The following is a 24,533-nucleotide window of genomic DNA, read 5'->3' as shown; positions in this document are numbered from 1 at the left end:
CTCTGGTCACTCCCAGATTGAAGATAATAAAATACAACCTTATCTAAAAATGAAGCCGACTCTTTAAAATAAAAACGTATTCAGACGAGTTATTATACTTACAATTTCCCTGACATCCCCCTGTAGCCAAAGGGATTTTACAACTTTTCTTTCAAATATCTTTCCCATATGACCTTCTCTCTTTCAAAAGTCACTTTCCTTTACAAACATATGTTCACCCATTTCTATCCTTCCTTCTTTTCCTCTTCCCTTCTTTGAATATTTTCCAATTTTCTTCAAACTATTCAGATTTTTTTTGTGTGTATTTCATAATTCCTGCACTTCCCTAGGAACAAGGGTCTCTGAGACATACCTCAGTGATGTGTGTGTTTTCTGACATCTTCATTTGTACAGTAATTGGATGGACCCAATGGTGATCTGCAGGTTAACTTTTGTGATTCTCCAAACCTTCTTTCAATGGCTCTGTATCCTTTTCTGTCCCACTCCTATTAATTGTGTTCTAATAATTTTTATAACAAAGAACTGACAGAATAGCAAACTGACCTTTTTTTTTTTTTTTTTTTTTTCTCTGCTCTATATAGGCCTAGAAGAAAAAAAAAAATACAGCAGCTCTCAAATCCTCTTTTCCTATATCAAAGCTAATTTCCTTGCATCCCATTTTCCCAGACATCTGCTTCTCACTATATGACAACAGGACAGAATAAACACTATTTTAGGGGGAATGTTTCTAAATGAAATGCTGAAAGAAGCAACTGGATTTTAGCTCTATTCTTCACTGTGAGCCCTTGCTACTTAAGGTCGTCACTTTAACTCCTCTCTGCTGACCTAGAAGTGAGGTTCCTCTGCTCTCAGCACCTCACAGGTCCCTGGGAACAGCGCCAGGGGCTCCGACCCTGAGTAAAGTGAGTTTCTTCGCTGCGCTGCGTCCTCCACCATGCGTCCTCCACCACGCGCCCCAGCACCTTTGCTCAGGAGCTGTTAGAAGGAGCATCACCAACCCTCAAGCCAATGATAAGGGAGCTGAATGTCTTCCAAAACACCAACATCCTTGATTGACCTCTTCCAGAGAATTATCCCCAAAACTGTTCAGATTCATCCAGGAAGCAGGCAGAATGAGTCCTGTCTCCTATACTGTGCCCAAATTTCAAAGAATTTCTCCAAGCTTCATATCCATGCTGTGTTCACTAAGTGCACACATGCACACATATGCCCGCGCACATACAAACACACACATTCACTCTTTCCAGTTACCCCATTGGCAATCTGAAACCCCCATGCATTCCTTCATATCCATGCTGTGTTCACTAAGTGCACACATATGCACACACGTATGCACACATACGCACACATATACACACACGTGCGCACACAGACATACATACACACTCACTCTTTCCAGTTACCCCACGGGCATTCTGAAGCCTCCTGCATTCCTCTCTGTGCTGTTTTAGGTTTCTTCTTGATGGACCGTCCATCCTGTGTTTTTGCAGCTTTGGAAACCCTAAAAATTCCTACAATCTTATTTTTTTAACAAAATATTTTCTCTATTTTGTTCCTTAACTTCAACTCTTTCCCCCGGAGTATACACACGTCTTCCCCCAAAGCGCATTTCAGTTGTCATGCTTGCTGTGTCACAGGCCTACATCCGTGGACCTTAGAGGGAGGAGAGTCCGTCCTTGGCTCCCAACACTACCTGTGAGCCCTTTGCAGAGCTCCTGCTGAGACGCAGGCCCTGCAGCTCTAACGAACCCAGTATTCCCCACCGCACGTCCAGCGTTCATTAAAGAGCTACTCCCCTGAACCCATCTTTCTGTACGGTGGGTGCCCTCTTCATCCTTAAGGAGCCTTAGACTTTGCTGCACTTCAGGATCTGGCCCTGGACCAGTGTCCACTCCACCCCGAGCTGTCACCCTCGGCTCCTCTCCAGCAGCAGCCACGTCCTGCTCGCCAGGTTCCGACAGCAGCCTCTCACACGGCTGGGTTTTCTTTTACTTGTTTTATCTCTGTCATTCATCCATTGTCTCCACAGTCATCTAGCAAAAACCGAAATGGTTATTCCAGGCTGGGCATGGCCCCTCGGAGGCTTCCAAGCCCCACACAGCGCGCGGCCGGGTCTCCACGGGTGTCCCGGGAGCTTCGTCCTGCACGGCCCTCCTTTCAGGCATTTCCTGGGTCTCCAGTCCGCCCCGCGTTGATGCTGAATTATTTGCATTTTAAAAACCCGCCTTTTTCCTGTGGCCAATTACGCTGTCATCCTATATTCGAGCTTCATTTGTTAAATGAATACGTGAGTGAATGGAGAGAAAGGAAATATCCCCAAACAATTCCAAAAAGCGCTGTAGAAATCTGTAAGTACGCAAAAAATAAGAAAAATGAAGAAAACTCTACTGGGGTTTGATTGACATTCCTGAAAAAAGGACAGCGAAGCAAAATTTGTTCCACATGATTATTTTTAAAGAAGAAATAACATAGTTAATTTATTCAAATATCTGTCCATTTGTTAGGTTAAAAAAGGGATCTTCTGTTTCAAATTACCACTTGTTAATGAGGTTGTATATATTTTACATGTTTAAAGATCATTTTTACTTGCTCTATGTGAATTATCTCCTTTTATGCATTATTCCTATTATTTTAAAGTGAATTAAAAACTTTTATATAAATTTATACGCTTCAAAATCATTTATAACCGCCAGAAAATTACCTGCTCCTGGTAATTTCATAATAGTCATCCCACAAATCTCCCTGAGTCTTGAAACTGGGCGAATCAATTCTTGGTTTGTCCATTCATTCAACAACTGTCTGTCTGGCAGATACTACTTAAAGTTCTAAGCTTAGAGTATTTTAAAAAAACAGAGCAAATAACGACAAAAATGAATACAAGTCCCTTCCCTCACGGGACTTACATTCCACGGTGGACAACCCTGTCGCATGTGGGGTCACGGGTGCCTTCATGTCACATCACGCGTGGAGAGCCGTGGTGCGGAGAAAACACACAGGCCAGGCCAAGGTAGACGCAGATGTTTTCCCGAGTGTAGTCATGAAAGGCCCATCTATATGATGATGTCTGAGCAGACCCCTCACATGCAGGAGTAGGACATGGTGGCCTGGCAGAGAACGCGGAGGGAGGAAGCCCGGGAAGACAGGTCAGGAAACGCAGGGTCCCTGGGGAAGGAGTCCCGTGAAGTCAGCTGGGCTCGAGTGAGGTGGCAAGAAAGGAAAATCCAGTCACGTGGACTTCGAGACGTGAGTGTGAGATGTCATGGACATGAGTGGGGACCAGCCTTTCACAGAGGGGCACGGAAAATAGCTTGTTTCCGTTTCTCCCTCAGTCATTGCTGTGACATTCAACATGTTCAGTCAGAACTTTCAGTTGGTCATTTTCTTAAAAAAAATTACCCAATTGCTACTTTTTTTCCAATTCATTAGGAGATTACACAGTATTTTATACTGATAAAAACACACACACACAGCTCTCAAACGAAAACAAGCAAGATATCCTTCCACAAGTAAATGGATAAACTATCCATAGCCCTTGCACACAATAGAATGCTCATCAGCAAAAAAAATATATGAACTATTGATTCATGCAGCATCATAGATAAAACAAGTGCGTTTTGCTGAGCAAAAGAAGTCATCCCCAAAAGCTACACACGCAGTTCCACTGGTGAAATCTAAATGAGACAAATGGAGAAGGGGTTTATTGCAAAGGTCAGCATGATAAAATTTTTAAACGATGGAATTTTTCCATTTCTCGATTATAGTGGGAAATTCATGACTTTATGTAATTATCAATACCCATAGAACTATATTCCAAGGTGAACAAATTTTACTGTATATAATATGATCAAAACTGAACAAGGCTATGAGGAATTCCAACACTGAATTAAAACTATAATGAATGAATTACAGGTGAAAAGCAGAACCAACTCTTGAGTTAGAAAAGAAACAATGCAATGTTGGAAAACAATATTTTGACTGAATACTAAAGACAAAAAGCTAAAGACTAAAATAATTGAAGCAAAAAGCTAAAGACAAAAAGAATGAAGCTAAATACAAAAAGAAATATGTGCAAACACTATTTGCTAATCAGTAAAATTAGTTTTGAAACTACTCTAGCATAGACTTGGGTTGAGCAGGTGAGTAACAATGGAAGTCACCAAACTTAGACTCAATTCACAAAGAGAGGAAGGTGATTGCTAGAAGAATCCTGTGGTTTTGGATTGAAATAGGAGAAATCAGTACAAACTCATAGTTAAAAATTATATATTACATATAATAATACACCTTACATATTATATGTAAATAATGTATTTTACCTATAAGCCTCAACAAATATATGTATATCAATATTTATATGTCCATATATATTTATGCATATATATTTATTTTGGCTATTTAAAGACAGAAATAACTGTGCACCTGTGTGTCCCTGTGGAGTAGCATTCACACTTTTGCTCTCTAACTCCACCCACTGGAATGGCCTGGAATCATGGCAGACCAGCAACAATGAGCACACCTCTTTCCAAGATCCTGGCTTTTTCCCTTTATTGGTTTCTTCAATAAGAGGACTCAGAATGCCTGGAGAAGGGGTGGAATTCAGGGCTACACTGGAGAAACTAAAAGTGAACTTGGGTCATGCTGTCATGCCAAGAATAAGCTGTAAAAATGGCGGAGGATTTCTGCTCTCAGCACTGACATGCACTGGAAGGCTGTCATCCCTATCCTGAATCCGAGAGAAAAACTGAACCTATTGAATATTGTTGCCCGTTCCAGGACCCCCAAAAGGACAGGGGGCCACCCTGGATCTGGAGGGACAGGCTGCGGCAGCTGACCTGAAGCCAGAGCCACAGAGCTACAAATTTGCCAGAATGCATGGATGTTTTATGACAAATTTTTGGAGGTGGGTCATGGACTGACACAAAGATGAGGAGCTTGTGGGGCTGCAGTCTTAGGAGGACCCCACACTTCTGTGTGTTTGCACCCTGGAACCCCACTAGATTTTCGTAGCGGACAGTCAAACAAATCACCTCACGTCTCTTCAAGAAGGAAGAAAAAAGCCGCTGTGTTGAACACAGACCTGCTCCCCGGAGGAAATGTTTGGCCACTGCCTTCCTGCCCAGACGGAAGGGCAGTTCCCCTCCTCCAGCAGCCAATTCCCAACCCTTCCTCCAGCGTCCCTCTCTTACCTAAGAAAGCCAGGAGACACCTGAGCAGGTAACAGCAGGGGACACAGGCCCACTACAGACTTGGATTTGATCATAAGAGGATAGAACACATTGTCCCCCCACCATCCTTGCCTCCCCACAAGGTTCTAGTGAAATAACAGTGGGTCATAGCTGAAACAGCTGCACAGCTCAAACTCTATTGGAGAAGGAGTCTGTAGGGAAACACAAAGACAATAAGAGAGACAGAAACCCGTACACTAGAGAGGAGTTGGAAGCCCTGAAACCTACAGCTACAGAAAACATTAAGTGCAGCCTGGTTTGCAGTAGATCCACATCACACTTCACACTGAAGCTTAGTTTCTATTACGTAACTTCATATTGCCCAGATATGAACAAAAAACCATGAGGCATCCTGAAGGCAAGGATGCTCCACAATCTGAAGACACAAAACAAGCCTCACATCCAGACTCAGACAGGACACAGATTTGGGAATTACAAGACTGGACACTTAAAATAACTGTGATTGGTACATTATGGGCTCAAATGGAAAAAGTAAATGTCGTGTAAGAACTTGTGTGTCATGTAAGCAGAGAGACAAAAGTTCTAAAAAGTGATCAAAATAAAATGCTAGAAATGAGAACACCAAAATAGAAATACAGAATGCCTTTTATGGGCTTATAATTAACTAGACATGACCAAGATAAAGATCAACAAGCTCGGAGAAACATCAGTAGAAATTTCTGAAACAAAAAGAAGAAAATAAAACAGAACAAAATTTTCAAACTGTAGGGCAATCTCAACAGATATAATACATGGATATTTAAAATACCAGAAGGAAGATAAAAAAATAAGAGAGAGGAGTAGAAGAAATATCTGCAGTAAAATGAGCAAGAATTTTTAAAAAATATATGACGGACACCAAAACAGAGATTCAGGAAGTTTAGAGGACACCAAGCCAGATGAAAAACAAAAAAAAAGGCTACAGGTGGGCATAAAGTATTCAAGTTACCCCAAAACTACATCCCAAGAGGAAATCTGCAAAGTAGCCAAAGAAAAAAAGAAAAAAAATGCCTCATCCATAAAGGAAAAGAATAACAATCCCACCAGATGTGTTCACAGATTCCATGTAAGCTAGAAGAGTTAAATGAAGTATTTAAGTGTTGAAAGAAGGACACCACCGACCCAGAGTTCTATATCCAGAGAAATTCTCCTTCAGAATTGGAAGAGAACTGAAGACCTTTTCAGACTAAAACTAAGGATATTAGTTGCAAGAAGCCCAGCAGGAAGCCCAGCCCTGTGAGAAATGCTGAAAGTTCTTCAGAGCTAAAGAAAGTGATCAAGGCATGAAACTAAATGTATATAATTCTTACTTTATCTACTATTTAATTTTTTATTCACAGTAATAAGAGTAACAATGTATTGTTTGATTACAGCATACAGATAAGTTAATTAAATCACAGCAAATTTATAAAGAAACAGAAGCAAGAGTTGGAAATATTCCCTTTTAAGGAGCCATCTGAAAGTGGACCCAGATTCCTTGTAAATGTATATTACATTTACAACTCTAAGATAATCGATATTTTCTTCTTTAGAAAGCAGAGTTTATTTCTTAAGAGAAGAAATAATATTAAATTGTATGCAAAATTTAAATCAGAGAATGCAAAAATGAAGAGGAAGAAAAAACGAGTAAGTGCAATAAATACAAAATAAAACCATGATTGATATTAATATTAATGCAGTGCCATAAATATTTGCTTTAAATGTAAATGTTCTAACTATACCAATTAAAGGCAATGATTGTTAAAATGGATTTTAAACAACAACAAAAGGATAGTTTTCTATAGGAAACTCAATTTAAACATAAAGATACTAACACATTAAAATTAAAGGGATGAAGAAAGATATATCATGCTAACAATAATCAAAACAAAGCTCAAACAACTTTAATTATTCCATTCAAAACAGACTTCAGAATGAGAAAAATTATCAGGGATAAAGATGGACATTACAGAGTAATAAAGTGGTTAATTCTCCAAGAACATATAACCATCTTTAACAAGCATGTCTTTAACAACAAAGTATCAAAAAACAGGTAACCTAGTAGAACTGCAAGGGGAAACGAAAAATAACCAGTTACAGCTGGAGACTTCAACGCCTGCCTTTCAGGACTTGGTGGATCTAACAAGCAGAACATTAATAAGAATATAGTTAATCTGAACAACAATGGGGATTAACTTGATCTATATGACACTTCTAGGCAGAAGATAGAACACTCCACTCAACAAATAGCAGAAAATACATTCTTCTCAAGGTCACCGGGAACACTTACCAAGACTGTGCACATTTTGGGTGATGAGACACACCTTAGCAAACATGCAGAAAGAAAACAGACAAAATGCATTCTCAGACCACAGTGAAATTACGCTATAAATCAATAACAACAAGATACTTGAACCATCCTCACAAATTCAAAATTAAAAAGCACACTTCTCAATGATGCATGTGTCAAAAAAAAAGTCTGAAGAAAGTTTTAAAAACATTTTGAACTAAATAAAAGTCAAAACACAACTTTCTAATCAAATTTTATGGGATAAGGTAAAGTGATACCTACAAAGAAATACATGTATTAGAAAAGCATGATTAGAAACAAAAAGATCTGAAATCTAAGCTTGCACTTCAAGAAACTAGAGAAAAAATAATTAAAGCTTAAATTAACGAGAAGAAAGGAAAAAAAAATAAAAATCAGATTGGAAATCAATGAAACTGAAGCCAGGAAATTAATAGCAAAAATTAACAAAACCAAAAGCAGGTTCTCTGAAACGATTTTTAAAATGATATACTTCTAACCTGGCTAACCAAGTAAACGAAAAAAATACTCAAATTACGAATACCAGAATGAAAGAAGGGACATTACTACGAATGAGCGATAAAAGGAAATAAAGGAATATTATGAATCACCATATGCCCACAAATTTAGCAACAAATAAAATGGATTAATTCCTAAAAAAGTGCAAACTGCCAAAACTCACACAAGGAGAACTGATTAAAATGAATGAGCCTATATCTATTTCAGAAATTGAATCAATAAGCAATAACTTTCCAAAACAGAAAACTACCACGTTTAAGAAAAAATGATACCAATTCTCTATGATGTGTTCTGAAAAACAGGAACTGAAGAACACGTCACAACTAATTTCATGAGTCCAGCATTACTCAAACATGAAAACCAGGTAAAGAGGTTGAAAGTGAGGAAAAATACAAACCAAAATCTCTTATGAGCATATGTACGAAAGTCCTCAAACACTTGGGTTTATTTGACAGCAAATAAACCCAACAATAAATAACATGAATTACAAACCACAACCAAGTGAGACTCTTTTCCATATAAGCAGGGCACATTCCACACTTAAGACTCACTTAATGTGACTTGCGCGGTAGCTCACACCTTCAATCCCAGCACTTTGGGAGGCCAAGGCAGGAGGTTTGCTTGAGGCCAGGAGTACAAGGCCAGCCTGGGCAACATGGTGAAACCCAGTCTCTAGGAAAAAAAAAAAAAAATTAGCTGGGTGCTGTGGTATGTGTCTGTAGCCCTAGTCACTCTGGAGGCTGATGTGGGAAGGTCAGTGTGGGAGAATCGCTTGGGCCCAGGGGGCAGAAGTTGCACTGAGCTGAGATCACACCACTGCACTACAGCCTAGGAGACAGAGTAAGACTCTGGCTCAAAAATAAACAAACAAAGAAACAAAAAACCTCACTTATTGTAATCCACCACATCAACAGGCTAAATAAGAAAAACTATACAGTCATACCAATAAATGCAGGAAAAGCATTTGACAAAATTCAACACCCTTAATGAAACAACTCTGAGCAAACTAGAAACAGAGGGATACTTCATCAACTTGATAAAGAACAGCTACAAACACCTACAGCCAGCATCACATCAGGAGCTGAGAAATGGACCACCTTCTCCTTACGACTGGGATCCAGGCAAAGGGGTTTCTTCTTGTGGTTGTTACTCAACATCCTACTGAACGTCCTGTCTAGGGCCGCAAGAAAAGAAAGCCACACACACTGTAAAAAAGAAATTAAACTGTATTTGTTCACAGATTATACGATGGTTTATGTAGGAACTCCCAAAGAACTGACAAAAACAATAACAATTCCTGGTCTAATAAATAATATAATAATGTTATAGGATACAAGGTTAACATACATAAGTCACTTGCTTTTCCGTCTATCATCAATATGAGCATTTGCAATTTGAAATTAAAACCACAATATCAATTACAATAGCAGAAAAATGAGATACACATGTATAACTCAAATGGATTATGTGCAAGATCTGTATCTAAAAACTATAAAGCTCTGATAGAAAACAATAAAGAAAATCTAAATAAATGGAGAGATACTCTATTTTCATGGACAGGAAGATTTTTTGTTAAGATGTCAATTCTTCCAAATTTGATGGATAGATTCAGTGCAATCTCAATCAAAGTCCAAGTGAGGTATTTTTTGGATATCATCAAACTGATTCTGAAGTTTACGTAGAAAATCAAAAGGCCCATAATCGTGAACAGAATAATGAAGGAAAAGAACAAGGTCAGAAACAACACCACGCAACCAACTTTAAGACTTACAGTAAACCTGCAGTAATCAAGACGGCTTGGCATTGGTGAAGGAACAGACAAATTGACTAACAGAACAGAATTCAGAGCCCAGAACTAAATCACACTAACACAGTCAACAGCTCTTTGACAAAAGAGCAAAGAGCACAGGTAATTCAACGGAGAATGGTTTGTCTTTCAACAAAATGGTCCTGGGAAAATTGAGTGTTCATATGAGAAAAATGCAAAACTAGAACATTCATATTTCAAAATAATATCAAAATGTATTATAGGCCTAAAAATAAAATACAGAAGAGTAAAACATTCAAAAGAAAACTTAACAGAGTATCCATAAGACCTTGCTTTGGGCATGAGTTTCTAGATCCAACACCAAAGGCGTGATCCACAAAAGAAAAAAAAATGACAAACTGTCCTTTTCTAAAATTGTAAACTTCTGCTCAGTAAAAACACTGCCAAGAGAATGAAAAGACAAGCCACTGCCTGGAAAAATATTTGTAAAACACGTATCTGATAAAGGACTGGAATCCACAAGATACAAACAGCAATCCAAACTGAGTAACAAGAAGACAAACAACTCAATTAAAAATGGGCAAAAGTTATGAACAAACACCTCACTGGGGAGGATAAACAGATGGCAAATGAGCACATAAAATGCAGTCCACAGTATTTGTTTTCATGTCATACCAAATTAAAACTTTAAAAAAACCTCCATACCTACTGTCAGCTAAATCCAAAAACCTGTCAATAGGAAGTAATGGTTTTGAAACAGCAGTATACATCAGATTTCTTCTTTGAACTCCCGAAGTGGTGGTTTCTGTTTCACCAAATCATCCCCTGGCTGGTCCTGTGTAGATCATATAAACTGGAGCTGCTGACCCAAGTCAGAGTTGTCCTAAAGTTATGTATTTCTTTTTTTTTTATTTTTTTTTATGAGATGGAGTTTTGCTCTTGTTGCCCAGGCTATAGTGCAATGGCGCTATCTCAGGTCATTGCAACCTCTGCCTCCTGGGTTCAAGCAATTCTCCTGTCTCAGCCTCCCGAGTAGCTGGGATTACAGGTGCACACCACCACTCCTGGCTAATTTTTGCATTTTCGGTAGAGACTGGGTTTCATCACATTGGTCAGGCTGGTCTCGAACTCCTGACCTCAGGTGATCCGCCCGCCTCGGCCTCCCAAAGCGCTGGGATTACAGGTGTGAGCCACCACGCCCAGCATAAAGTCATGTATTCATATAACAAACATGCCTTGCAGATTATCTTCCTAGTGAATGTAATATTGGTAGAATATCACTATGTTAATTTCAAAACTTTATGAAAAAAATTCCTCTTAATAAATTATTTTGGCCTGTTTTATAGAAAAATTATATTTACATCTCCTAAACTCAGTACATTACTAACATGATGAAATGTGAGAAATATCTTGAGTTATATTAAAAATAAAATTGGCCAAACATTGCAATCATGCTTATACATTTAGAGAAGCTAGTTAAATGTCGACTAAAGATTATGCCTCTTGAATTTTGGTGATGCTGAGAGACCATGTTCTTGCACAACAAGCAACTGTTTATTAGCAAAATATATGTTTTAAATGATTAAGAAGCTATTTTAAGCATCTTATCTCCTAAGATAATTGCAGGTTATGTACGGCTGGTTTATTGAATTTCATTTATACTGTAGGTCAATCATTAGGGGTTTAGGTTTATATGCAATGTATCATAATTTCACATTTAAAATGACAGGAAAAAGCCCCTCGACATATTCATGCAGAATCTCACCTTTTCAGGAATAAATATTGGCTCTATAGCGAAAAATACACTTTTTGAGGACATAGCTGTACTATTGCTATCACTACTAATTTTTCACAGCTTGCAAAGGACAACTTATTTCTTTTCAGGTTCATTTTGTCTCAACACTGATTATTTCTAGTTGATCTTTCAGTAAGGATGTAAATATTCTGAACGTCCCAGATTAAAGTAAGAATCTTGGATTCACCTCCTCCCTGCCTGCCCAGTCCAAGTCAGGCCCACAGCTTAGCATTCCTTTGTCCTCCCTATCAGATATCTCAAATGCCTGTAATAACTTTTACCCTCTGGCAATGCAGCTTCCGATTTCATTTCTTGCTCCAATTTTAGATGACATTTATTGAGTTGTATTATCTACAGAAAGGAGTAACTGTAGCAGGTATTCTTTTCAAAATATTTGCCCTGCCTTATTTCTAGAAATGGAAATGTTTCCTAATTGCTTTAAAAACCAACATAGCAGTTTCATTAACTTGAATTTCACCTTCCCTTCTGTGATAATCCCACTTCAACACTCTACCATCAGACAGTGAATGCCCTCTCATTCTTATTCTCCAGTAAGATTCCAATTCAAAGCTGTTGGTTAAAAATGCCTATATATTTGGCTAGGGCTAGGAATTTAAAATTCAGACATCATCTCCTATTAGCATCATAGCTGGTGTGGGTAGCTCATATCACCTCTCACATTCAGGCTGCACCGAGGCTTCTCGCCTGCTCCTATCTTTGGCTGGGACACCTCTTCGTTCAGTGGCTCTCGAGTTCCAGCAACTCAGCCGCCCCCATGCACACCAGGACTCAACATTGTCCATCTAAAGTTTATTTTTAATAACTCACCAGATTCCAAATTCATTGTACAAAATTATGATTGTCAGGTGATGTTTCTTTCAGGAGAATAAATGATAAAATTCAATAAATATGTATTAAGCAACAGTTTTGTTAGTGTTCTGTTAATTGCTCTGAACACTAGAAAATAATTTCAGGGCAAGCTTTGTCCTTGAAGAGCTAACAAATTTAAAGGATCATTTTAGTGCATCATTTATATGCAGTCCTTAATAGAAACTAAAAAACACATTTGGAATCAATAATTTTCAATGATGGCCATCCAGATGATTGAGAGAGTGCGGGAGCAGGATTGTTCTGAAAATAAAATCACCTGGGATGACCCAGACCACGTCCTCCTCTCCTCCCAGCAGCTCTGGCTTCTCCAGCCGTCGTCCTGAGACGCGCCATCTTATTCATCACTGTTTCACCCCATCTTTTTTTTTTTTTTTTTTTTTTTTTTTTTTTTTTTTTTTGAGAAGGAGTCTCACTCTGTCTCCCAGGCTGGAGTGCAGTGGCGCGATCTCAGCTCACTGCAACCTCCGCTTCCCGGGTTCAAGCGATTCTCCTGCCTCACCCTCCCGAGTAGCTGGGATTATCGGCACCTGCCACCATGCCTGACTAATTTTGTTTTTTTAGTAGAGATGGGGTTTCACCATCTTGGCCGGGCTGGTCTTGATCTCCTGACTTCGAGATCCACCTGCCACAGCCTCCCAAAGTGCTAGGATTACAGGCATGGGCCACTGCGCCCGGCCTCTCCCTTTCTTCCACTCATTTACAGCAGTGAAAAACACGCGATTATTTTCCCAGAGTCTTGAACTCACTTCGCCCACTAACTAGGACCCTAGTTTTTGCTGTGCTGTGCAGGACGCCTCTCAGGGCCACCTGCACCTACTGTCTGCGGTTTGTCTCCCCAGTTACACTCCATGAGCGTCATCTCCACCTAGCCCCTCTCCTGAGGTCACTCCGGCCTCCGCATCGCCATGTCCAAGGGGACATCCCGACCCTGACCTCCCTTGTCATCTCAGCAGCATTTTACAGACAGTCCTTACCTCCTTCAGCGCTTCCTTCCTCCGTGTTCCAAGAGGCCACAGGTGGCCCCTGCAGCCATCTCCTTGGCGGATCCCACTCTCCTCCCGAGCCCCTTGACGTTGCCCAACCCGAGTACTCGGGCTCCAGCTCCTTTTTTCCTCTGTGAACACGCGCTGCTTTTGTAACCGCATCCAGTCTCGAGGCTTTAAATAAACGCCAGGTGTCAGGGCCGCTGAGTAAGACAACAGGCCGCAAGGACGGCAGCAGAGGAGCCTCCATTGATTTGCTGCGCTGGTGTGAGCCAGAGGTGGGGACTGAAGGGCCCTGTTTTATTTTCCCCTCAGAGCAGAGGCAGGTGAGGGTGCTGGGTGTCAGCACAGAGCAGAGAGGGCCGGTCATGGAACTGGGGACGGAGCCCTAAGGACGGGGCCTGATTTTATGGCTTTGGGAATCCCAGGGAGGAAGAGGAGACGCGCTAGGAAAGGACCCTGTGAAGAGGCCTCGGAGTGGAGATGTCGGGCCAGGGGTGCGGATAAGGGGTGAAGATAGGAGTGCGGATAGGGGGTGCGGATAAGGGGTGAGGATAAGGGGTGCGGATAGGGGGTGCGGATAAGGGGTGCAGATAAGGGGTGCTGATAAGGGGTGTGGATAAGGGGTGCAGATAAGGGGTGAGGATAGGAGTGCAACTAAGGGGTGCAGATAAGGGGTGAGTATAAGCGGTGCGGATAAGGGGTGAGGATAGGGGGTGTGGATAAGGGGCACAGATAAGGGGTGCAGATAAGGGGTGCAGATAAGGGGTGTGGATAAGGGGTGAGGATAAGGGGTGCAGATAAGGGGTGAGGATAGAGGGTGCAGATAAGGGGCACAGATAAGGGGTGCAGATAAGGAGTGTGGATAAGGGGTGCAGATAAGGGGTGCGGATAAGGGGTGAGGATAAGGGGTGTGGATAAGGGGCGCTGATAAGGGGTGTGGATAAGGGGTGCAGATAAGGGGTGAGGATAGGAGTGCAGCTAAGGGGTGCAGATAAGGGGTGAGTATAAGAGGTGCGGATAAGGGGTGAGGATAGGGGGTGCAGATAAGGGGCGCAGATAAGGGGTGCAGATAAGGGGTGCGGATAAGGGGTGCAGATAAGGGGTGTGGATAAGGGGTGCAGATAAGGGGTGCGGATAAGGGGTGAGGATAAGGGGTGTGGTAAGGGGTGTGGATAAGGGGTGCAGATAGGAGCGCGGCCGCCAGCGGGCCTGATCCTTACCTGCCGGCTCCATCTTCGGTGGACCCCAGGGCTTGGCTGTGCCCCGAGTCTGTTGTGGGGACGGTAGCATCTCCAAGAAGTCTTCCAGGAAAAGCTTTGCCATCACACGGGGTTAGGGCTGAAAACCACACATAGGATTTTAACCAAGAGCCAGGCTTTTCATCTAGATATTGAAAGACTTCCAGTCCATCCTTATATATCCAGCGGCCTGCTTGGTTCTTCATTCTGATGTGTCCTAGATACCTCAAGCTGAATGTGTTCAAAAATGAGACCCCGCTGCCCGAATCCGGTGCCCCTACCCTCTTCCCCATTCCAGTTGTTGATACGCCCATTCTTCTAATCGTTCAAGCCAACATCTTTGATGGCTTCAGAAAATTCATGAATTTTCTCTTGTTCCCTTACGCATTCCCAATCCATCAAGACATCCTAGTTATTCGATATTTAAACCTTTCCCATGATCATTCCAGTCCTCACCAACGGCAGGGGCCCCCGAAGGAGGTCACCACCTTCTTTTTATAAAAACTTCCAACGCAAATTGAACACTTCTTAAACACGAGTCAAAGGAAACCTTTCAAACAGCCGTAATTTAAAAATCATGTATGCAAAACTTATTCGGAGAAAAAGGTGGTACATTAAACTAATGTGTATAGCGATCCCTGACTGGCATAGGGCACGTTTTGCAATTGTGCAGTCGTTTGATTTCTTTTGCTATCTTGTTTTTTAAGCCTCGCCTAGATCATAAGTATTCCACATCTGTGCTTTCTCCAGAGGCTTTTTATTCGTACGTTGTACAAGCATTCTAATTTTTCCCCTCATCTTGAATAGCATGCCACCGTGGCTAACCGACTCATCAAGGTTATCCATTCTTCTTGCCACCTTCAAAAATTACATTCTTAGAGGAACCGCACAACCAAGTCAGACACTGGGCAAATTTAATTAACTAAATGTCAGAGACCATAGTTGTTACAAATGACATAAAGGGAAAAAAACAGGCTAGGGCATAACCTTGAGAGACTTGTTATTGTTGCTGAGTGTTTTTAAAGGACTGTTCACTTGGGCATAATACTTTCAGTCCCAAGAGCGGTGAATAAAACCGTGAATATTTCTATAAATAACAAATCACCTCAATTCTCCTATAATTATCTCATGTTGAGACAACATGAAAGGTTAAAAAAAATAAGTGGGAGGCTTTCATTCTTTTTTTCTGCCTCTGCTTTTCTCTGGAATGTGAAGTTGTGCATTTAGCTGATCCCATCTTCAGAAAGGTTGCTGGATCAGCTGCAGGCTAATCAACGGTCACATCTGGAGGGCCTGCAGACAGAGCAGCCGCTCTTGAAAGAGCTACAAATCGTTTTCACCTTCCTCATCCAACAGAGCCATAGAGAGCTGGATTGCTCCTTGAGCTAGGAGGATATAAATATTTCCAACATCTTCCTCACTTGCCAAGCTCACCTTGACCTTGGTACTAAATATCTATGTGTGTTCCCATCTTGCTTTTGTGCTATGGCCACACCACATGTTTCTCAACCATCCACAGGTTCTAGGCAGCATTGCCTACTGGATATAGCACAGGTCTCATGTCCATCTGCTACTACCTGAGCTCTAACAAAGAATATTTGCTGGAGGGTGTGAGCACTCGTTTCGACTCCTACTCTGATTGTGTTGGATTACACCAGTCATATGAGACTTCCTCCTGGCCTTGCAAACTCTTGACCCATTCCAAACATCCAGAGCTGTCTGCATCCTTCAACCTGGTTGAACAACAGAGCTTCAGCCAGGACTCTGGCTTATGGAATGAACACTTCTGGGTTATTGAACCTGAATTTCTTTCCTTATGGGTGGATGTCAACTATTATAAACTCAATCTTACCACATTTCCAGCATGGGACTTTATTATTTCATCTCTATTTGTACCAGAATAATACTTTAGAAATGCTGCAAAGTATAAGGTTTTGTCAAATTGTCACCATTTTATTTTTACATTTGCCTGCTGTTTTTACCACAACAACACTGCAACAAACATGAATGCTTTTAACTAAAAATATTTAGATTGTGCATTTTTTTCCGGCTTTTTACACACAACAATCCAATCAACATATGTCAACAGAAATCTATCATCATCTCTGTTATTTCTGACAGACTTCACGCCAGTGAAGGAGCACTGTGTAAAATGAAATGTTTAAAAAAACTCAGAGAATCCAACCTACTGCCTTCTACAACTGGGGAAAAGCTGTTCTTATTTAAGGAATTCATTGACTTCAAAAATGTGTAACTAACCTCTTCAGTTCCTCTTGTTCAGATGACTTCACTCATTCTTTATCAGCCAAGGTGAACAGAATCTAGGAATGGGTTGTTTCTTTCTGCCGGCTACACTCAAACATGACTCAGTGGCAGCAAATACTAATATCTACCAATTTTGTGGCAGCGTTTTCCATGATATGTTGTATCCTGACTGAATTATCATGAAAGCCTCATGAATCCACATGTCTGCAGCCTCATTTTCAGAGCAGGGAGCTGAGGCACGGAGGTTGGGTGCCTGGCTGAAAGTCCTTCCTCAAGTAAATGGTGGGACTAGGATTCCAGCCCCATCCTCTTGGCTCCAAAGCCACCTTCTCAGCCGTCACAACACACCTGTGCCAGACATGAGGCAGCCACACTCTAGCAAAAGTTTAGATGTGCAACAAATAGAAAACAACACTGCTTCCTGTGGAACATCACTTCCTTGGTCATAAGCAACAAAGAAGGCCCCTTGCAAATCTTCCTGAGTTGTGTCATCTGCAAATATCAGGAAATCATCACTACAGCTGACGAGAGCAAAAAATGAGTTCAATTAGTTCAATTCAATAATGCAAGGAATCGGGTCAGATATTTAAGGACTAGCATTTACCTGATAATTACAAGGAAGCAAAAAAAATAATAAATTGGGATTTTCAAATAATAAAAGACAAAGCTGTCTAATTATAAACATTTTTTAATATTAGTTGAAAAATTAAGGTGAATATTAGCTAAAAATTAGTATTGGTTGAAAAAATAATTTTAATATTAGTTGAAAAATTAAATTAGTTGAAAAGTTAAGGTTTATGAGCTAAATATTTACCAGAGAATATTAAAAGAGATTTAATTGTTTTAATCACAAAAGTGTCATATCTTCTTTGTAATAAATATAGAAAACTACAAAAACCAAATGGACTCTGTGTCTGACTGCATGTAGCACACAGTTTAGTGAATGCTTTTTAAATATTCCCAAGATAAACTTGTCTATATAAATTTCAAAACCTGTAAGTTCTTATTCTACATCTTCAAATTTTTCTTGGAAAGGGTGAAGAACTTTCTATTGAAAAAGCAGAACTGGCATTCCTTAATGTGAAATACTCTAAGAGTTCTAAGCTGTTGCTTAAAAAATAACAATGATAACTCATATAACAATGTCTTCACTAACAAGTATCCGATTAAAACAAATAAAAAAATAAGTAAAAGAGGGAAGGAAGGAAAACAGGAAGGATGAAGAAAGAAGAAAGAAAGGCAAAAAAGAAGTAATTGAAATTACTTTTCAACTTGACTTTGGGAAAAGCAAATTTAGGGGAAAATAATAAGAAATAGCCAAACAACATTGTCTTTGGAAGTACAAAATAGCCCCATATCCCAAACCATTTTATGAACCATAATTTATATCTATTAGTGCAGAAATGTATAGGAAAAAATGCTATTAAAATGTGAACTATAACCCCATTCAAATATCTAAAATATGCTTTATTTCAAATGTGAATGGATAAATAATTTTGAATGATTTGTCAAAATATTGTATGGGACAAAACAGGTTTGAAGTTCAAGTAACAGGGAAATAGTCGTAGTTGAAACATATATTTAATGTAGGAGTCTTGTCAATGACTCTTGCAAAAAAAACTAATCTATTTCTTCTACTTCACCACCTGTCATGGGGTAAATTGCATCCCTCCAAAGACGATATTGAGAAGTCCCAGCTCCCAGCACCTCAGATGTGACCTTATTTGGAAACAGAGTCTTGGTGGTTGTGATGGGTTAAGTTGAGTTCATGTTAGAGCAGGGTGGGCCCCAAGCAAAGGTGCCTGGTGTCTCTTAGAAAGACAGCCACAGAGACTGGGTGCAGTGGCTCACACCTGTAATCTCAGCACTTTGGGAGGCTGAGGCAGGTGGATCACCAGGTCAGGAGATCGAGACCATCCTGGCTAACACGGTGAAACCCCATCTCTACTAAAAATACAAAAAATTAGCCAGGCATGGTGGCGGGCGTCTGTAGTCCCAGCTACTCGGGAGGCTGAGGCAGGAGAATGGCGTGAACCCGGGAGGCGGAGCTCGCAGTGAGCTGAGATCGCACCACTGCACTCCAGCCTGGGCGACAGAGCAAGACTCCATCTCAAAAAACAAAAACAAAAAGAAAGAAAGACAGCCACAGAACGTCAGAGACAGACAGGGAAGCCCCAGGTGACAATAAGGCTCAGGTTGAAATTATACAACTGCAAACCAAGGAACCTCAAAGATGGCAAGAAAACCACCAGAAGCTTGGGAGAGGCAAGGAAGGATTTCCCGAGCGTTTCAAAGGAAGGATGTCCCTGTGGACCCTTTGATGCTGGGCTTCTGCCTCAGAACTGGGACATGATACATTTCTGTGGTTTCAAGCTACCCAGTTTGTGATACTTTGTTACAGAGTCCTGATGTATCAGGATGTCTCATCATGCAAATAAAGAAAAAGAGGAAAAGGGATTAATATTGATTAATTCTTTGGAGTGGACAAGGTTTCTTTATTGTTAGTTAATTAATCTTGAAGACATTGCCTTCTACTTTGAAGCCATCTCTTTCTAATTCAGTCAGCTTACTTTTGTGATATATCTCTCTAGCAAAGGGAGAACACTGGACAAAAATGTACTCTGCAAATTGTGCCTCCTTCACTGGTCTCATTTACTCCAGCTTCCTTCATTCCACCTGCCTAAGATAAGAACATTATGCAGAAATTCACTGCTTTGGTAATGTCAACAGAGCAACTTATCAAAGAAGACACATCCTTGGAGAATTTTTCTCTCATTGACATGGAGGACTCCTCTACTTTCTTCTCAATTCCCATATCTAATTGGTTCTTTCCATTTTTATTCCCTGACCTCCTTCTTATCTAACCTTGGTCAATATTTTATCTATTTTAATGGAATCCTACTCTGCTAAGAGGTGGATTTCCCTGTTTCTGCTATCATGTGCCTTGGGATAGAAGAGGATAGTTCCTATCCAGTCAGCAATGTATCTCCTAATAGAAGTCCATCCAGAAAAGATGAATCCATGATGAAGGGAATTTAGAGAGAACAGGAAACAGGATTAAGGTTCCTGTGATGTTGATTTATGAGACAATGATAGAGCAAACTAAACATTCACAGAACGCTATCTTTTTAGACCAGTACACAATAAGTTAATAGAAATATGCTTTCATATAAAGTATGAAGGCTCTCTTAGTTCAGGTTCACCCAGAAAGTGGACACCCAGACAAAGATGTGAGGTATGGCTTTTATTGGGAGGTGACCCTGGGACATCCTGGTAAAAGTTAGGGAGTTACTCAGGAAAGTAGAGACAGCCAGTATTGGCTCCAGTCCAAAGCCAGTATCCACCGTGAGTAAGTGGACCTCAGTCCAGGCTGGAGATCCATGGATATCAGTTTGGACCCCTTGGCTGGGTTCTGCCCACTCTGGGGCGTGTGGGAGCTGGCAGCATTATGCACCAGCTCCCTTAGGGTTAGGTTGTTAATTCTCAAGGGCTTCTGGCTTCTGCGCTGCACCTGGGCCCTGGCAGGTCAGGCTGCTGTACACTGTGACCATCACTGAGGGGCCCAGGGTCTTCGGTAAGCACCCCACAGCCTGCTCCAAGAGTGTCAGCTCCTGAACCCTTTGTTGAGCAGAATTATGCTATAAAGCTTAATTGTCAAAGGCATTGTTTAAAAATAAGTCAGGGCGCACAAGCATTACTAGTTAAAAGGTAGGTTAAACTGTTTTGAAACGTGTGAAATCCCTAAAGAGGCAACTCTGAGCAATTCCCACCAGGAAAACACGGAAAAACCCTGCAGTCCAAAACATCCGTTAATTCAGAGCTTGACCTGGGATTGTTTTCAATGTCAGAAGGTAACACATCAAACACATCAGCCTGAGTTTAGTTTTCTAAGCCCCTCCGTACCTGTCTGCCATCCTCATTTTATAAGCTGCTTCTCTTGGATCCCAAATCCTGGAAGCTGGCACTGGAAAAGCACCTGGGATTGATGTTTTCGCGTTTGTTTTATTGTCTCACTTGTTGTTCATCACTACTATACCCATAGTCGGTACTAAAGATTGTTTATTTATTTATTTATTTACTTATTTTTGAGATGGAGTCTCGCTGCAACACCCAGGTTGGAGTGCAGTGGCACAATCTTGGCTCACGGGAACCTCCACCTCCTAGGTTCAAATGATTCTCCTGCCTCAGCCTCCTAAGTAGCTGGGATTACAGGCATGTGCCACTGTGCCCAGCTATTTTTTTTTATTATTATTTTTTAGTAGAGACGGGGTTTCACCATATTGTACAGTTTGGTCTCAAATTCCTCACCTCAAGTGATCCGCCTGCCTCGGCCTCTCAGAGTGCTGAGATTACAGGCGTGAGCCACTGCGCCTGGCTTAAAGGTTGTTTATAAACGTCTTTACTTTGTAACCATTGAATCCGCTCCCACTCCTCCTCTTCATGCCTCAGCTTCTGTGACTGACAGTCACCTGCGCGCATCTGGATCCTGGGCCCTAGAAACATACCAGATGGGCTTTGTTTTGGCCCACAGAGAATCCATGGATGTCTAGAGCTCCCCAATTTGTTTGGTGCTTAGAGCAAAGTAGGCTGCACTCTAATCTCTGTCCCCTGGGACTAAGCCCCACCCCCTTCTTACCTGTTCTCATTCCCTGGGGACCCATTTCCTCCACATTCACCAAAAATAGCTAAGTGTTCCATGAAACTATGTCTACAGTGTGGAACTCTAAATAAAAAAAAATAAGGAAGCATATATCCCTTGACAATCCCTATAGAGTAGATTTGAGAAAAGTCTGTGATCCTGGACACATGCCCAGAAAACACACAGTCATCTGTCTGTAGCTTACGTTCTTCCCCCTTGACAGGCTTAGATGTTGAGTTCCTGCTCTCTTAACACAGTGGTTGGTGCAGAAAAAGTGATCAATAAGTATCAATTGATTGATTAATAAATGAATAAATAAGTGAATGAATGAATTCCCAACCAGCCAGTAGGAAAATTTTAAAAGACAAAAAAGGAGAGGTTAGATGTGTCCAATTTTACTACTTTCCAACAATAGTAAAGGTGTGGTCAATTTGTTAATGATTCAAGAAAGGAGGAATAAAGAATGGCAGAAAAATCATACATTTTTAGTACAGAAAGGATATGTGCTGGGTGAAGTACTGCTGAGAAGAAGGGGCAAGACAAGGAGCACCAGGGTGGGAGGGCTCCCGCGACAGAAGGCGTCAGGCATAAGAACGGAATCACGGGCCAGGTGCAGTGGCTCACGCCTGTAATCCTAACACTTTGGGAGGCAGAGGCAGGCAGATCACGAGGTCAGGAGTTCGAGACCAGCCTGGCCAACATGGTGAAACTCCGTCTCTACTAAAAATACAAAAATTAGCCAGGCATGGTGGCACATGCCTGTAGTCCCACCTACTTGGGAGGCTGAGGCAGGAGAATCACCTGAACCCGGGAGGCGGAGGTTGTGGTGAGCCAAGATCATACCACTGCACTCCAGCCTGGGTGACAGAGTGAGACTCCATCACACACACAAAAAAATAAAATAAAATAAATAAATAAATAAATAAATAAATAAACAAACAGAATCACGTTGTTCTGTGGCGACTGAGATGAAGAGAGAGTTTTGCAAACTGCTTGGGGAGGGGACTTCTGAATAAAAGGGGGGACCTGCAGGGAGTAAAGGGAGAAAAAGAGTAAATTATATGGCTATAAACCACAGAAGTTGAGTTAACCCCTTGTTTAGAAGGATCCCCTGGCCTCTTCCCTAGAGATGTGATGTCTGCAGGGTTGGCCATGCAGCCACTGGAAGCTGTAGTTTGGATGGTGGCTGTAGGGACCCTTGCAGAGAGGGCACAGACACAGGTTGGCTTTGGCTGGGTTCACGCGTCACATGCCTGAAATCTCCACCTTCTATGTCCTGACTACAGCCACAGAAGCCCCCACCCCATCCTTCGGGAGACCACTAGGTTATCTTCACACGTAATGGGAAAACGGTGTGAGGTTTACCTAAGACAACAACAACAAAAACCTGGACTAAAGGAAAAAATTCTGCCTTTTGAAAACATGCCTTACCATCTCGTCACACAAATATTTTACCCATAAATTATGGATATCGTTTTTCCTACACTTTCTTCACACAAAATATGTGAACATTTTAGAGCTATGTTAAAATGTGTTTGGATTTCTCAGGAAAAGTATGATTATTTACTTTTTCTCGTCTAATAATGTCTTCAATTTGTCAGTAGCACGTAGAGCAGCCGAGAAGAGGTACTTAAGCGTGTCAGCAAAGCAGAGTACATTTACACCCATTTAAAAACCGTTCGAGATACTAGCTCGTGAAACAAAAGCAGCAGCAGGATTAAAGAATTAATTAAACTTTACAAATAGAGCTACAAGTAGATGTGGAATGGCTGTAAGCATGAAAAATAGTATCTTCAGTACTCACTGGTTTCTAAGAAAAGTGAATTAACTACTTGAAGTGAAGAAGAAGGAATAATCTTGAAATGGGTGAAGAACAAAGAACTACTAGCTCTAAAAAGAAATGGGTAATTGCTACCATGAAGTACTATACATGTTTGAATATACAACACAAACATAATTGCTACATACAGTCAACATTGGAGTAATTTGGTGAAATGAAGGTTATTTAACTAGAAAAATGGATACCGGAAATTTTAGTGAGAATGTTTTCATGTAATTGGGATACATGTGACCTAAATCTAACAAGGAATATTTTGCATAGTTTTAATGAGGTTATGGAGTAGAATCACAATAATAGATCACTTTAGAAACAGACTTTAAGGAAATGATTTATTGGTATATGAGTCTATGCTTAAAAACAACCATGGAAGAAGGGAACTCAGAACATAATTCCTGTTGGTATTAGAGTTCATGGGGTGCACACGCTGGGTTTCACCTGTGGCTGAGAGGTCACCACTTCCTGTTGGTATTAGAGTTCGTGGGGTGTGCATGCTGGGTTTCACTTATGGCTGAGAGGTCATCTTGAGAACGATTTTATGAACAACATCCTTTGGCTCCTCCTGGGAGGTGTTTTAATTGTCTTTGCTTTACATATCTGTTAAGGAAGACACAATGAAAACAATGTTCCCCTCATCTCTCCCTGGAGGTGTGATGTCAGCAGAGTTGGCTCTGCAGCCTTCTCAAGTTTTAGTTTGGATCAGCAAGTTGGAGATTAGAGACAGAACTTTATACCAAGTCAGGCTCGCACAAACTGATAGAGCAACCACTCATAAAGGGATGGAAAAAATTCACCTAATTCCCATCAGAGTTGACCTACATTATGTAGTTTTATTTAATGTCCTCTAATTACTTGATTTAATTCATGCAATGCAATTATTTGATATTGCTACCCAACCTAATATACCAAACATATTGACAACAACATTTTTCTGGGATATTTTCTGCTAGGCTTAATGCTAACAAGCTGTTGCCCCTGTGTGAGTGCCAAGATGAGCCCAGCAATGCGACCCACTGCTTAGGGAGGACTCTGGGTTAGCAGCTTATTCTGGAGTCCCACGGGAGAGCACCCCACTATTGACCA

Source organism: Pongo pygmaeus, chromosome 8 (genome assembly GCF_028885625.2).
Source record: "Pongo pygmaeus isolate AG05252 chromosome 8, NHGRI_mPonPyg2-v2.0_pri, whole genome shotgun sequence".
Classification (NCBI taxonomy): Eukaryota; Metazoa; Chordata; class Mammalia; order Primates; family Hominidae; genus Pongo; species Pongo pygmaeus.
The sequence above is the reverse complement of the archived record's forward strand: the minus strand, read 5'-3'. Positions refer to the sequence as shown.